Raw genomic sequence first — 12552 nt, forward strand, 5'->3', positions numbered from 1 at the left:
GGGCAGGGATGGAGCAAGGATGGGTGTTTTAGGAATCTGGTGGGCAGGGATGGAGCAAGGATGGGTGTTTTAGAAATGTGGTGGACAGGGATGGAGCAAGGGTGGGTATTTTAGGAATCTGGTGGGAAGAGATGCAGAAAAGGTGGGTGTTTTAGGAATGTAGTGGGAAGGGATGGAGCAAGGGTAGGTGTTTTATAGTTCTGTGGCTAATCTCAGCTTTTTAGGTCTGTTTCTCTAGAATACATTGGCAGAGTACTTTTGTTTATCCCCTTCCTAGGAGAAACAGGGTGACTAGGGTGAGCCAGAGTTGAGTATTTCTCTTTCCTATTGTCAATAAGGCCACTTCAGCTCTGATGAAAGAGTTTCTGTTTGTGGGTATGTCTCATCAAGAACATAGGGTTGTGGTGTGTTTCAAAGTGTTGTCTCTTTCCCTCCCCAATGGTTGCTTAAGGGGATTTAAGTAAAAGTTATTGACCATGAGAATCTGGTTGAATTCTTGGAGGTGAAACTAATAAAATACTTTCAGCCCTTACAGAGTTTCTAATGCTCAGATCTGTCTACATAACATTCCCAGGAAATCATAAAAGACAGTGCAGCTTTGTCCTGCCCAGCATTGCATCCTGCAGAGGCTGGGCACCTACATTCCATATTAAGAAGCCTGTAAAAGAAAGAGTCTAAGTACTTAGTCCCTTTACCAAGCACACAGTAGATCCTCCCAGGGCCAACTAATGTAGCCTTCTGAATATTTCATCCTCTAATTTTAATTAACTTTAAAAATATTAATAGATATGTTAATGACAACATTGAGAATTTTCTAAAAATCTGTGTAGAACAGTGTGGAGAACAACATTATGGCAGTCCAATATCCTGAGGGGTAGAGTTTGGTTTCACGGCCACGGTTAAGCCTAGCTAATGACTTTCTCCCTAGTGACTAGTACCAAAGCTGGTGGTTTATTGTATTTCATGGTCTCAGGCTATCCCAACTGACCAACTAAACAGAACAAAGTAAATCACATCACTGAGCAAAGCAGTCAGGATTTAAAGTCTTCCTTTTTTAAAATTGATGATAATAAAATCAATGTGCTGATGGCACTGAGTTCATGATAAACCTCCAAATCCTGATTTTTTTTGAAATGAGTACAATCTAACATCTTTCAGTTTCTAGAAAAATTCTTACTTTTAAAAATATATAAAAATAATGAACCCACTCATGAAATTAGTGACAGAACTTACCCTGAACAGAAGTGAAGGGTAGTGAGTGTGCTTATAGAGTAATTAGGGCACTGATGACTCAGCAAAAACTAGTTATGGATGTCTCTGGGACACAATTTTTCTCAGCAAAGTTTCTCACACTTATCTATCATTACAGTAATATGCTTGAGAAGCAATTTAGGCAGCTCAACACTGATTCTGTATTCATTTTGAATACCAAGTAATCCTTCCTGGAATGACCTTCCAGGAGGGTAGCTTGTAATTACAGGAACATCATTAGTGAGCCTTTTTTTTTTTTCTTTCCTCGCTCTCTTCGGGAAAAACAAGGCTTGGATATATTAAAGTTAACGATAATTTCTTAAACATCTGTCTTGCTTTGAGGCCAGACAGCAGAATTCAATTTCTTATTTTTATGTGCTTTAATAATAAAACAGAGCACAGAACAGTGGATCCTTTTGACTGCAGGGGAGATGGTTCATAGGAGTAAAAATGCCAAGATGTGCCCAGAGTTGGTGCGATGGCCCCAGCCTTCAACATTAATATCAGCTCTGGAATCTTTCTCTGACTTAGCCTTGTCTTCTCTTAGGTTGTTATGAGCTTAGTCATTTTCTTGATTAAAAAAGAGAAACTTATTGGTTTCAGAGAGCTGTGACCTTTTCAGAAAAAGAAGTCACAGACTTTGCTGTTCATTTCTTTAAAAAAATTCAGTGTGTTCATAAGTCATAAATGAAAATGCATAATCTGAGGAAATGGAATATTCTAATCACCCTTCAAAAACAAAACAAGTAGCCATGGTTGGTAACTCAAACTTGTTACCTAGCACTCACTCAGGAGCCGAGGAAGAAGGATTTCCCTGAGTTTGAGGTCAGCCTGGATTCCAGAGTGAGAACCTGTCTTTAAAAACACACAAAAAACCCCACCAACCAAATGAATGAACAAATGAGATAAAAAGAATCAGCCAAACAATTGAAAAACAAATAAGGGTAAAGTTTAATTGAGAAAGAAGATGAGAGGGTGGGGATTTAGACACTAAAAATATTGGAAAAGGCCACATGGAAGCTTACTATTTTATAAACTTACACACACACACACACACACACACACACACACACACACACACGCACACACACACACACACACACACACACACACACCTGGAGATTTAAATAAAATCATCCTGCATCAGGGATGACGTTCTTATTATAAGAGATAGGTTGCCAAATAAAACACCCAGTGTCAGTTATGGGATATGAATTCTTGAGTTGTTGGTTGGGAGTGGCAATTCCAGAGGCCCCCCAAACAATCCTGTCTACTGCTATTACTCATGGTTAGAAATTAGTCACTATTGCTGAGGATTTTGGTCACATAACTTGGAGAAATCAAGCTAGTACTGTCTTGGAAGCATACTCTTTGCTGGGTAGATTTTATAGTCTATGAAGTGTTATAAGGCGGTGGAGGAAAAAAACCCAATGACGCAAACAAACAAAGACAAAAAAATCATCAACAGTTCTCTTATACAGCTATGACATGGCCTCTTTGAGCAATTACTGGCCTGGTAAGGTATGGGTATGGGTACAAAGCAAAAGAAGTGCTCCCTGATTCCAAGATACAAGGAAAGGTACTCTAGAACACATTTTCTTCCATCTTGTTAAAAGGGAGTTGTATTCTATCTTGTTTAATGGGGAATGGGAGGCTTCCTGGCGCAGGCAGGTTGCTAACTGGGAACAGTACCAGAAAGCCCTCCAAGTATTTATCTCTCTACCCATTGATCACTATAGCTCTTCGTTCTCACCAGAGGAGCATCTTTGCAAAGTGGATAGCAGTTCATGCATAGATACTGATTAAAGTGCAGAGAATAAACATTCGTGGAGGGCTCAGCCATAGTGAAGCATAGGTACTACATCTCTTCATTCCACGGCTCAGGAAATGTTTTTGAGGAGTAGGTAGAAAGAATTACAAGCCAAGGAGGACTGTCTTAGGGTTTCTATTGCTGTGAAGAAACACCATGACCCTGGCAACTCTTGTAAAAGAAAACATTCAACTGAGGTGGAGGCTTACAGTTTCAGAGGTTTAGTCCATTATCATCATAGTGAGGAGCACAACAGTGTGCAGGCAGGCATGGTGCTGGAGAAGGTGCTGCTACATGTTGTTATGCAGACAGCAGAGAGCAGACTGTCTCAATGGTAGTAGCCTGCACATAGGAGACCTAAAAGCCCACCCCCACAGTGACATACTTCCTCCAGCAAGGCTGCATTTCCTAAAAATGCCACTCCCTCTAGGGGGTATTTTCTTTCAAACCACCACAAGGACCTTGTGGGAAACTGCTTTCTGGAAATGACAACCATTGGACCAAAGAAATCATAGTAGCTGTTGTTGCCCGAACAAGAACTGTAGAAGATCCAGGCAGTGAACATTTCAACATGAATAAGGAGGGACATGGGACTCCCTGACCCTTACCTGAGGAGTTATTGATAACTGGTGACTGTCAGGAAAAACAGAAAATTTTCTATAGAGGTAGAATTACTGGTAATTTGACTATGCTGTAGTATATGACCCCACCACCATGAACATATGTAGAACATATGTAGTACTAGTAGACACTCAGTTGTATATGTATATGTGTTCATGTGCATGTGAGTGTGTGTGTGTGCGTGTGCATGTGTGCACATGTGTGTGTGTGTGTGTGTGTGTGGAGGGAGAGTATGAAGTTGGGAGTGGGACATATGGGCCAGGGTCCAGGAAGAGCTTGAGAGTGGGTATGGTGAGTGAATACAATTGAATTACATGGTGTGCATGTACGGAATTCTCAAAGACAAATAAAATATTACATTAATCTATATAATGAAAAACAAGAAAAGCATGTCATTCTTATTCAAGAGATGGAGGAAGCTAAAAAAAGGAAAAGAAAAAAAACTACTGAGGTCTCATTTCTCAAAAGTCCAGGCAATCCAATGACAAGATAGCAGTTTTATCAATTACCTAACGTTACTAGTGGACATGGTCACACCCAGACTGGCTCATAAAAACCAGTGTGTGGAAATTTTTCCTCTATATGTCTAGAGACTATCTACAGTTTTGGATGATGAATGAAGAATTCTGATCTGCTTTAATGTCAGTAAAGTAATACCAATACATTCACAATAGAAGGCTCCTAATTGATTTTCTCTCTACTAATGGTTCATTGATCTTTACTGTTTTGGTTTCATTTCTTTTGTTCTTTTCTGTGGTTTGAATCCAGAGCCTCACACAGACAAGCAAGATTTCTATCACTAAATGGCCTCCCAACCTGGCCTTCATATCAACATTTTTTTATAACTCCAAATGCTGCAATTTGAGATATTTTGTCTATGTCTTCTCTTACAGCATCGGAATACTTTCCTTGAGATGTGTTCATTTATAGATTTGGATAGTTTTCTGCATTAAAATGGCATTATTGTGGGTTTCTTAAAAGCAAAACAAGCAACAACAACAATAACACCCCAAACTCCCTATCCACTGGTGTTTAATCATTTAGAAAGCCAACAAAAAGCTTTTGTTTGACGGTCATAAGCCTGAGGAAGTACAGTATTTTGCATTATTTTATCTCGTGTTTCATTTTTATTTCAATGACATGGCGTGGTCTCATTTCAGTAGGTTCCATTTTTATTGGCACTAACTTTATTGCTAATTGTCACAGCTTCCAGTGAGAGGAGGAAACCAATAAAATGACTGTCTTCTTAAACATCCCCCCCCTTTATTGCCAAAAAGTGTTACCATAATGTGATTGAAAAGTAAAAGCCAAAGATACAGTAATTCTTGGCTTTGAAGGGCCACTTATCTAGGCATTGACTTATGTATTAAGCATTTCATGTGCTGGACATGAACTATTTCTTTTTCTTCAACAATTAGCATTGCCAGAAAAATCCATATTCGAAGGATTTACATTTATGATATGTTATACTTCAAAAAAGAAGCTGGATAAAGATTAAAATTCAATAAGAGTAGATGACACTATTAACACCATCTTCTAGATAACTTTATGCCCTGAGTAGACCTCTCTGGTTGAGTGAATCTAGACTTTTAGGCTCTCTTCTAAGACAGAAAAACCTACATGTATAGTAAAGTCTGTAGGCACAACCAGAATCCTTAGCTTGGCACACTCACACAGTATATTATGTTGAGTTTATTGTTGATTTTTGTCACTGTATATGCATACAAATCTCAACTACCCAAAGAATATTTAGCAATGATAGTTAGTGGGCAATCCTCCTGTAAGCGGATTACCAGACCTGAGAGCAAAATCTGCAAGAGCCCATAGTAGTGGCACATGTTCTGTGTCGTTGCTGGGAATAACTGTTGTAATTCCAGTTAGAACCCTATTTACCTCCAGATACTCCCAAATGCCAGCTGCAGGCCAGGTATCCAGAATGCATCATGGAACTCAATTCTTTTGGAAATTGTTTTGAGAAGAAAGAAACTGAGCTTCAATAAAATTAAACAATTCTCTTCAGGCCAAAGAACTACCAGAGGAGGAGAAAAAATGCTTTTATCCCCTTTTATTATCTCATAAATCCCACAGGCAAACTACGGTACAGGAGTGAAATGTACTTATGGTACATTGGTTCCATAAGTATTTTTCCATAACAAATAGGATGCCAATATATCCTATTTATACAAAAATGCTACCCCGGACTCACGTCAATAATATTAAATAGCAGGAAGCAGGTTTTCTTTTCTTTTTTTAAACAAACGCGTTTAGTAGTTCAACTTTCTAAAAGAGATGGTATACTAGTTTTAAAAAAGAATGGATTGTTTAAACTGAATTTCATGAAAAAGGTTATTATATGTGTATATGTGGGATAACATGTAGCAACCGTTTGTAGCAAGCATATTTGGGCTTTGCCAGAACAGGCATTATGCCCATTAAGAGGAACACATCCTCAAGTCTGCCTCAGTATTACCACATGAACCTTGGGGACTCTTGCTTCTCAGAGTTTTGTACAGTTCAGAGTTAGGAGTATTTAGACAAGATTTTCAAGGGTTCATTCATCTCATCCTTCCCAAGACCAATGGTAACCGTGAACTATACACTTATTCTAGCAGGGTAATCTGATTGGATCCCATGTGGACCAACAAAGACTCAGCAAATTACTGTCCATGCCTCTGCTGCCAGCATCTCATCTCTTGAATCTTTGACAAAGAGCCATTCACGTTGTTCTTATACATGGAACAACCCAGTGGGAGAGGAGGAGATGGAGCTGTGGGGATGTTTTGCTCCTTTCACCATCTGGCTAGCAATGTACGGGGGAGGAATAGTGCCCATCCATTACAAACTCTGAGGCCTAGGCTATGAATTAAATATTAATGTGGTGTAACATAATCTGTTTCCTACGGATCATGGCTCGTGCAGAGTAATGTAGTACTTAGAAGAGAGAGTTCCCAAAGAAATTCAATTTTACTTGACTCAATCTAGAGGAAAGATAAGTAGTCAAGTTCCTGCCCATGCTTAAGTCCAACTCTCTCCTTCTAGCTTTAAGTTCCTTGATAGTATGGACATAATTGTTCTGTGCTTTCTCTCTCTCTGTGACACACAAACCTACATACACATATATAATATACATACATACATACACACACACACAAGCATACTCACATGTGTTTTAGTACAGTGTCTCATCCATATAAACATAAGGGAGTATGTGCTGACAGACTAATAGAATTCTTGATTGGATTTTAAGAATTTGATTGACAAAACTCAATTTGAATACTCACCAAGCTTCTTAATTACTTTAAATATTATGAATGGGTGGTGACTATCTTGTAGATAGTTGATTTAACTTTCATTATTTGGACACTCCTCAGTCTTAGTACTGCATTTTTTTTTTAAATCTCAAGACTTCAAGGGAAAGTCCTGGCCTACTCAGGTGACTAGCAGGCTGCCTTGGCAGGGAATGTCCTCTGGTAGATTGAAGAAAGTTTGTGCAATATTGAATAAAAAGCAGTAAAAAATTCTGGATTCGCACAGGTGGGAGTTTGGAGGAAGGGATACTCTGCTATGCAAGATAAACTTGCTCCCAATTTTAAGAGACAGGAAAAATGCAACTGTTAAAACTGTTACACTACTGAAATAATCATTAATTTCCAGAGAAAATCTAATTATTTTTGACATATTATAAAAGGTAGTAAAACAATACAAACCTTCTAAATAATGCCATATTAACCTAATTAAAAATTAGAAATACCCCAGTTATTTGAGACTTTCATTTTACTATAGCTGATAATCAATGTCAATGTTATTTCTTTTATCTTATGTTCAAAATAGAGGGAGATACAGGTGGTTAATTAGTAAAGAACAACTAACATGTTGGTGGATTATTGTTGGTTTTTCTGATTTAGTGTGCACAATAATCTTTTATAGATAATATATTTAGTACATTGGAAAAAAAAAGCATGTCTCAGGTTGAATACATAGCCCAGTGGATAAAGTTCTTTTTTTTTCAGTACTAAATCTTTTTTTTTTCCATTCAAAAATTTCCACTTCCTCCTCTCCTCCCATTCCCCTCCCACTCCCCCACTCCCCTTCCTTTCTCCCCCTCCAGTCTTAAGTGAGGGCAGGGTACCCAGCCCTATGGGAAGTCCAAGACTCTCCCCCCTCCATCCAGGCCTAGGAAGGTGTACATCCAAACAGACTAGGGTCCAAAAAGCCAGTACATGCAGTAGAAACAAGTCCCAGTGCCATTATCAATGGCTTATCAGTCAGCCCCCATTGCCAGTCACATTCAGAGAGTATGGTTTGATCACATGCTCCTTCAGTCCCGGTCCAGCTGGATTTGGTGAGCTCCCATTAGAACAGACACACTGTCTCAGTGGGTGGACCAAACCCTCGCGGTCCAGACTTCCTTGATCATCTTCTCCCTCCTTCTGCTCTTCAACTGGACCTTGGGAGCTCAGTTCGTTGCTCTGATGTGGGTCTCTGTTTCTATCTCCATCCTTCGCCGGTCGAAGGTTCTCTCCTGATGGATCTCCTCGGTACAGGAGCAAGTCCTCTTGCTGGCCAAGGCTAAAGTTCTTTCATGAGGACCAGACTTTATATAAAAAGTGCCAAGCATGGTAGCATGTACCTGTCTGTAATCAAATTGTTGAAGAGGGGGAAGACAAAAAGATTCTTGGGAATGGCTGGCCTAATGGATAAGTGCTAGGCCATTGAGAGATAGTATCTCAACAGGGGTTACACAATCTTCTTGAGGATAAAACATGTGTGCATATGAGTGTGTGGATCTGTATATACACATGAATATAGACTGGGTAACTAGAAAACTCTATGTCTCATACTTGCCCAAGGGTTTTGTAAGGTTGCTTTTCTGAGTTAAATCTTTTCTTTCAGACAGAAGCATCATATATTATCCCAGATGATTGTGTCTTGGGTTTTGAACTATGCATATTTTTGTAATACATACCATATATGAATATATTAGGAACATATCTTAATTTTCCTTCAGGAAGAAATGGCTACTGAGATTGATGACACAACGGGGTTGAGAAAAGCTCGGGTGTGATGAGTTGAGACTGATTGATTTTTTTATTAAGAACAAAATAGAAAATCCTGGATGCATGTTAAAAATAAAAACATGTCAGTATAAGATGGGAATGCCTGTTTTGCAATAGTTCTTATAAAACAGATCTAGGGCTTTTAGTCCATTACAAACTTAAAATGAGCCAATTTATTTCAGCTGCCAGAAACCCTAATGTAGTTTCAGACTGAAGGCATAAAATCACCACGTCTGGAACAAAGAGAGTTCATCCGATGTTTTCCTTGTCTGATTGTGTCTGACAGACTGCTCTGTTCTGAAGGCAGAACATCTCAAAGCTTCTGGGAATGCAGAAGCCATTTAGGTATGTGCCCTTTGCCAGGGTGTGTGCTAACTCTTCCCTACAGGTTAAGTTTACTCAAGTGTTTAGTAATGAAAATGAGGTTTCATTAAAGGTTGAATAGTTCATTACAATTCAAACCACTAAAATTATAAAAAAAATATTTTTATGTTTAAAACACATATTTGATACTATGAAGTAGAATACAAAGCTTAAATAAAGCTCACTTTAAACATCAAAGAAAAGTCAGCTGAGGTGGTGGCATTGAGAATTGTGTTGATGCCTCTTGAAGATGTGAAATCAACATCCTTTTTAGGCACTTTTGTTCAGTAAGCATTTACTGAGTTTTAAGTATGTGCTATAAGCACCAATACAAACACACACACACACACACACACACACACACACACACACACACCCCTAATGGAGTCCTGGTTTCATGGGAACTCACATTCTGAATAGAAGTTTGAGTAATACAGTATATTTAAAACTGAAGTTTTAGTTTGATATGAGAAAATATTAGAAGGCACATGAGTGACCCTAAACTTTCCCCTACTTCTGTCCTTTGATGGCTGCAATATGGGCTGTTATTTGATTTCTTTAAGACATAATTTTATCATCCATACCACTATAGATCAATGCTGATATACTTAATTGATGGGAATATTAAATGGGATAACATGAACAATGTGCCCAGGGACATATGTGATACAGAATACATATTAACTGGCAAGTAATGATATTATTACAGATATCAAATGACTTGATCAAATCTACCCAGTTGCACAGAAACTAGTAATCAGCTTCATATCTTCTGAGCTCCACTCTTGAGTTCTTTCTAAATCAGTACCATTTGGGTAAGTTACATAGAAAATTAACACACTTATTTCTATCTTACCCATTAGTAAAGTACTTTGCTCCTGATAAATAATTAGGAAAATGAAAAAAAAAATGCAGAAGTCAGACTAATAAAAGGCTACAGCATAAAACCACTCCGCAATTCATAATATCTTAATTAAAACTGTCATATCATTTGTCAGTCCTCTTTTGAAATATATAATTCTATTTGGTCTTAGTGTTGACTTTTCATCCACCTATTCAGTCAGTTATCTATCTTGTTTTTCTTTTTGTTTTTGAAACAGAGTTTCTCTCATGTTGTTGGAGAGACTTTTATTAGTATAGTGTTGAATACTTGCGTTATGTATTGGTGCTTCAGAGAACTCAGGCTTGAACCCACTCGCCCTTTCAAACTTCCTTAGTCATCCAAGCTTTGTCTAGGAAAAAAATCTTTTTGGCAAATATTTTCTGGGTTGCCCTTTTTCCTTTTGGCTCCAGTCTTTATTGCTCCATAATTATGCTTGTTCTATATTATTTTCTATGGTTTTCCCTCTACTCATTTCACAACCTCTAATTTATTCTGTTTCCCTGTGTTTCAGAATCTACTGATCAGTTAAGTACCTGAGAGTGTTTAATAGGTGTGTGTGTGTGTGTGTGTGTGTGTGTGTGTGTGTGTTGAGTTTGTGTCTCCATGAGCATATATGTGAGCAAGATGAGCTGTAAGTCTGTCTACAGTACTAAGAACTCCTAGAACACTGAGCTTTTGGGTTGTTAGAACGAGATGATTTTCTGTATGGGTTGCATGGGTTATTCATTTAAAATACGTCACTAGGGGATGGTTGTTGGAGGAAGTTTTATACAGCATGAAAACATCATTGCCTTTCTAATATCCACTGTACATAAAGAGATGATCATTTCAGATAATCTGCAATACAAAGAAGTATGACTGATTGTACTTGGTCACACCATTCTGAATATGCTGCTGAGAAACTGAAACCCATTTCCCCATAAAACACTAGAGGACGATAAAGGCCTCAGGGTGGCAAGCATACACTCTCTTTGTTTTTAGTATGTTGTGGAATAAATGTAAAACATCAGCAAGGCTTTATCTGAAGGTCAAAAAGTTTTCATGGTGTTGATTTTATTAACATCAGGTTTTCTGAATTAAGATTCAGAATTCGTATCTAAACTTGAGGCTGTGTGCTGTTCCACATGGCTGATTTTTCTTCCTGATACATCAGATATTCTTTTCTCATTGTAATTAATACCAACCCACTGACATCAGCAGAATGTACATGAAATTCTGATTGAATATTCCATTACACTCGACTCTTAGTTCTTCTCAAATGTCAGGGAACAGTGACAAGAACATAATCAACCCTGTTTTACCAGGCACTGTGAGCATCACATACTTGGAGCATGCTGAGCTTAGAGGGAAAATATTTGTGTACTTTTCCAGATCAAATACTTATTACTCTGAAGACCAGGAATTACTAAAAGTTGGAGTTTTCACCGTCAGGCTACTAAGGTGTTAGATGCTCATGCTACAAGTTAGTTAGCAGTATGGTGATTTTTTTTTTTTTGGACTTCCTTTTTGACATTTTTGTGACTCTAGTAGCCTTGGACACATGCACCCTGAAAGTTTGGATTCTCACATAGAATATGTTGGATGTTTTCTCAAAAAGGTCATCCGATATTCTAAACCTCCAATGAACATATATTTCTATATGATTACCCCTTCACTTCCCTTCTCTGTATCTCTGCCATTGGATAACTCTTACTTACACCCTGACAGTTTTCTCTACCTCAAAGTTCATTTTTTCTCATCATAGATTTTCTATTCTACAGGCTAGGAGGCAGAAGTTTGGTCTGAGATGCTCACAATGCTCACAGTGGTTAAGGGTTATGGGTCTCATGAAGCTCACAGGTCTCACGGGTCTTTATAAGATCTTCACAAAATTGTTACCTTCTCAAGAATGTGCAAAAGGCAGAAAGTTGAATGAGGATGAACTCTTCAGTGATGTATCTGTTTAGTCAAATATGGTGATTCTTCAGTGGAACGACGTGTCATGAGCTCTGTATGGTTTTAGTGTGACTTTTTAGTGGTATAGCTGCATACAAATTGACAGAGGACTTGCCAGTAGTAAAACTGTTTTTGGGTTATCCTATGGACTGTATTGGTTAATGATGCTAGAACTAACTTAGTTTAAGAAAGTATGATGTTTTCACAGTTATGGAATCACCTAGAAATACATTTCTCAGAACACACCTTATTGTTAAGTGACATGTGGAAAGTTACTCATCAGGTACCAGCTAGATCAATGAACAGGTGCATGTATGTATGAGGGTAACAACTGGGGACCATTTATGCTTTCAGCACTCCAGCCTCAGTGAGGTATTCCAAATTAGCTTTAAAACAGAGGTAGGCTGTTAAAGACAGATATGGTAGAGGAAACCTGGATATATGAGATGGAATATAGGGAAAGTAGAAGGAGTCATTTCTCAGAAGATAGTGTGTGTGGTAGAGAGAATAACCGAGCTGGAGACAGACTCAGATCTCAGCCTGCAGAGCCTCAAATATCAGGATCAGAAGTATGACTTTATTTTTAAATGTGTGTGTGTTTGTGTGTGTGTGTGTGTGTGTGTGTGTGTGTG

This window comes from Microtus ochrogaster, linkage group LG3 (assembly GCF_000317375.1).
Source record: "Microtus ochrogaster isolate Prairie Vole_2 linkage group LG3, MicOch1.0, whole genome shotgun sequence".
In the NCBI taxonomy this organism is placed as follows: Eukaryota; Metazoa; Chordata; class Mammalia; order Rodentia; family Cricetidae; genus Microtus; species Microtus ochrogaster.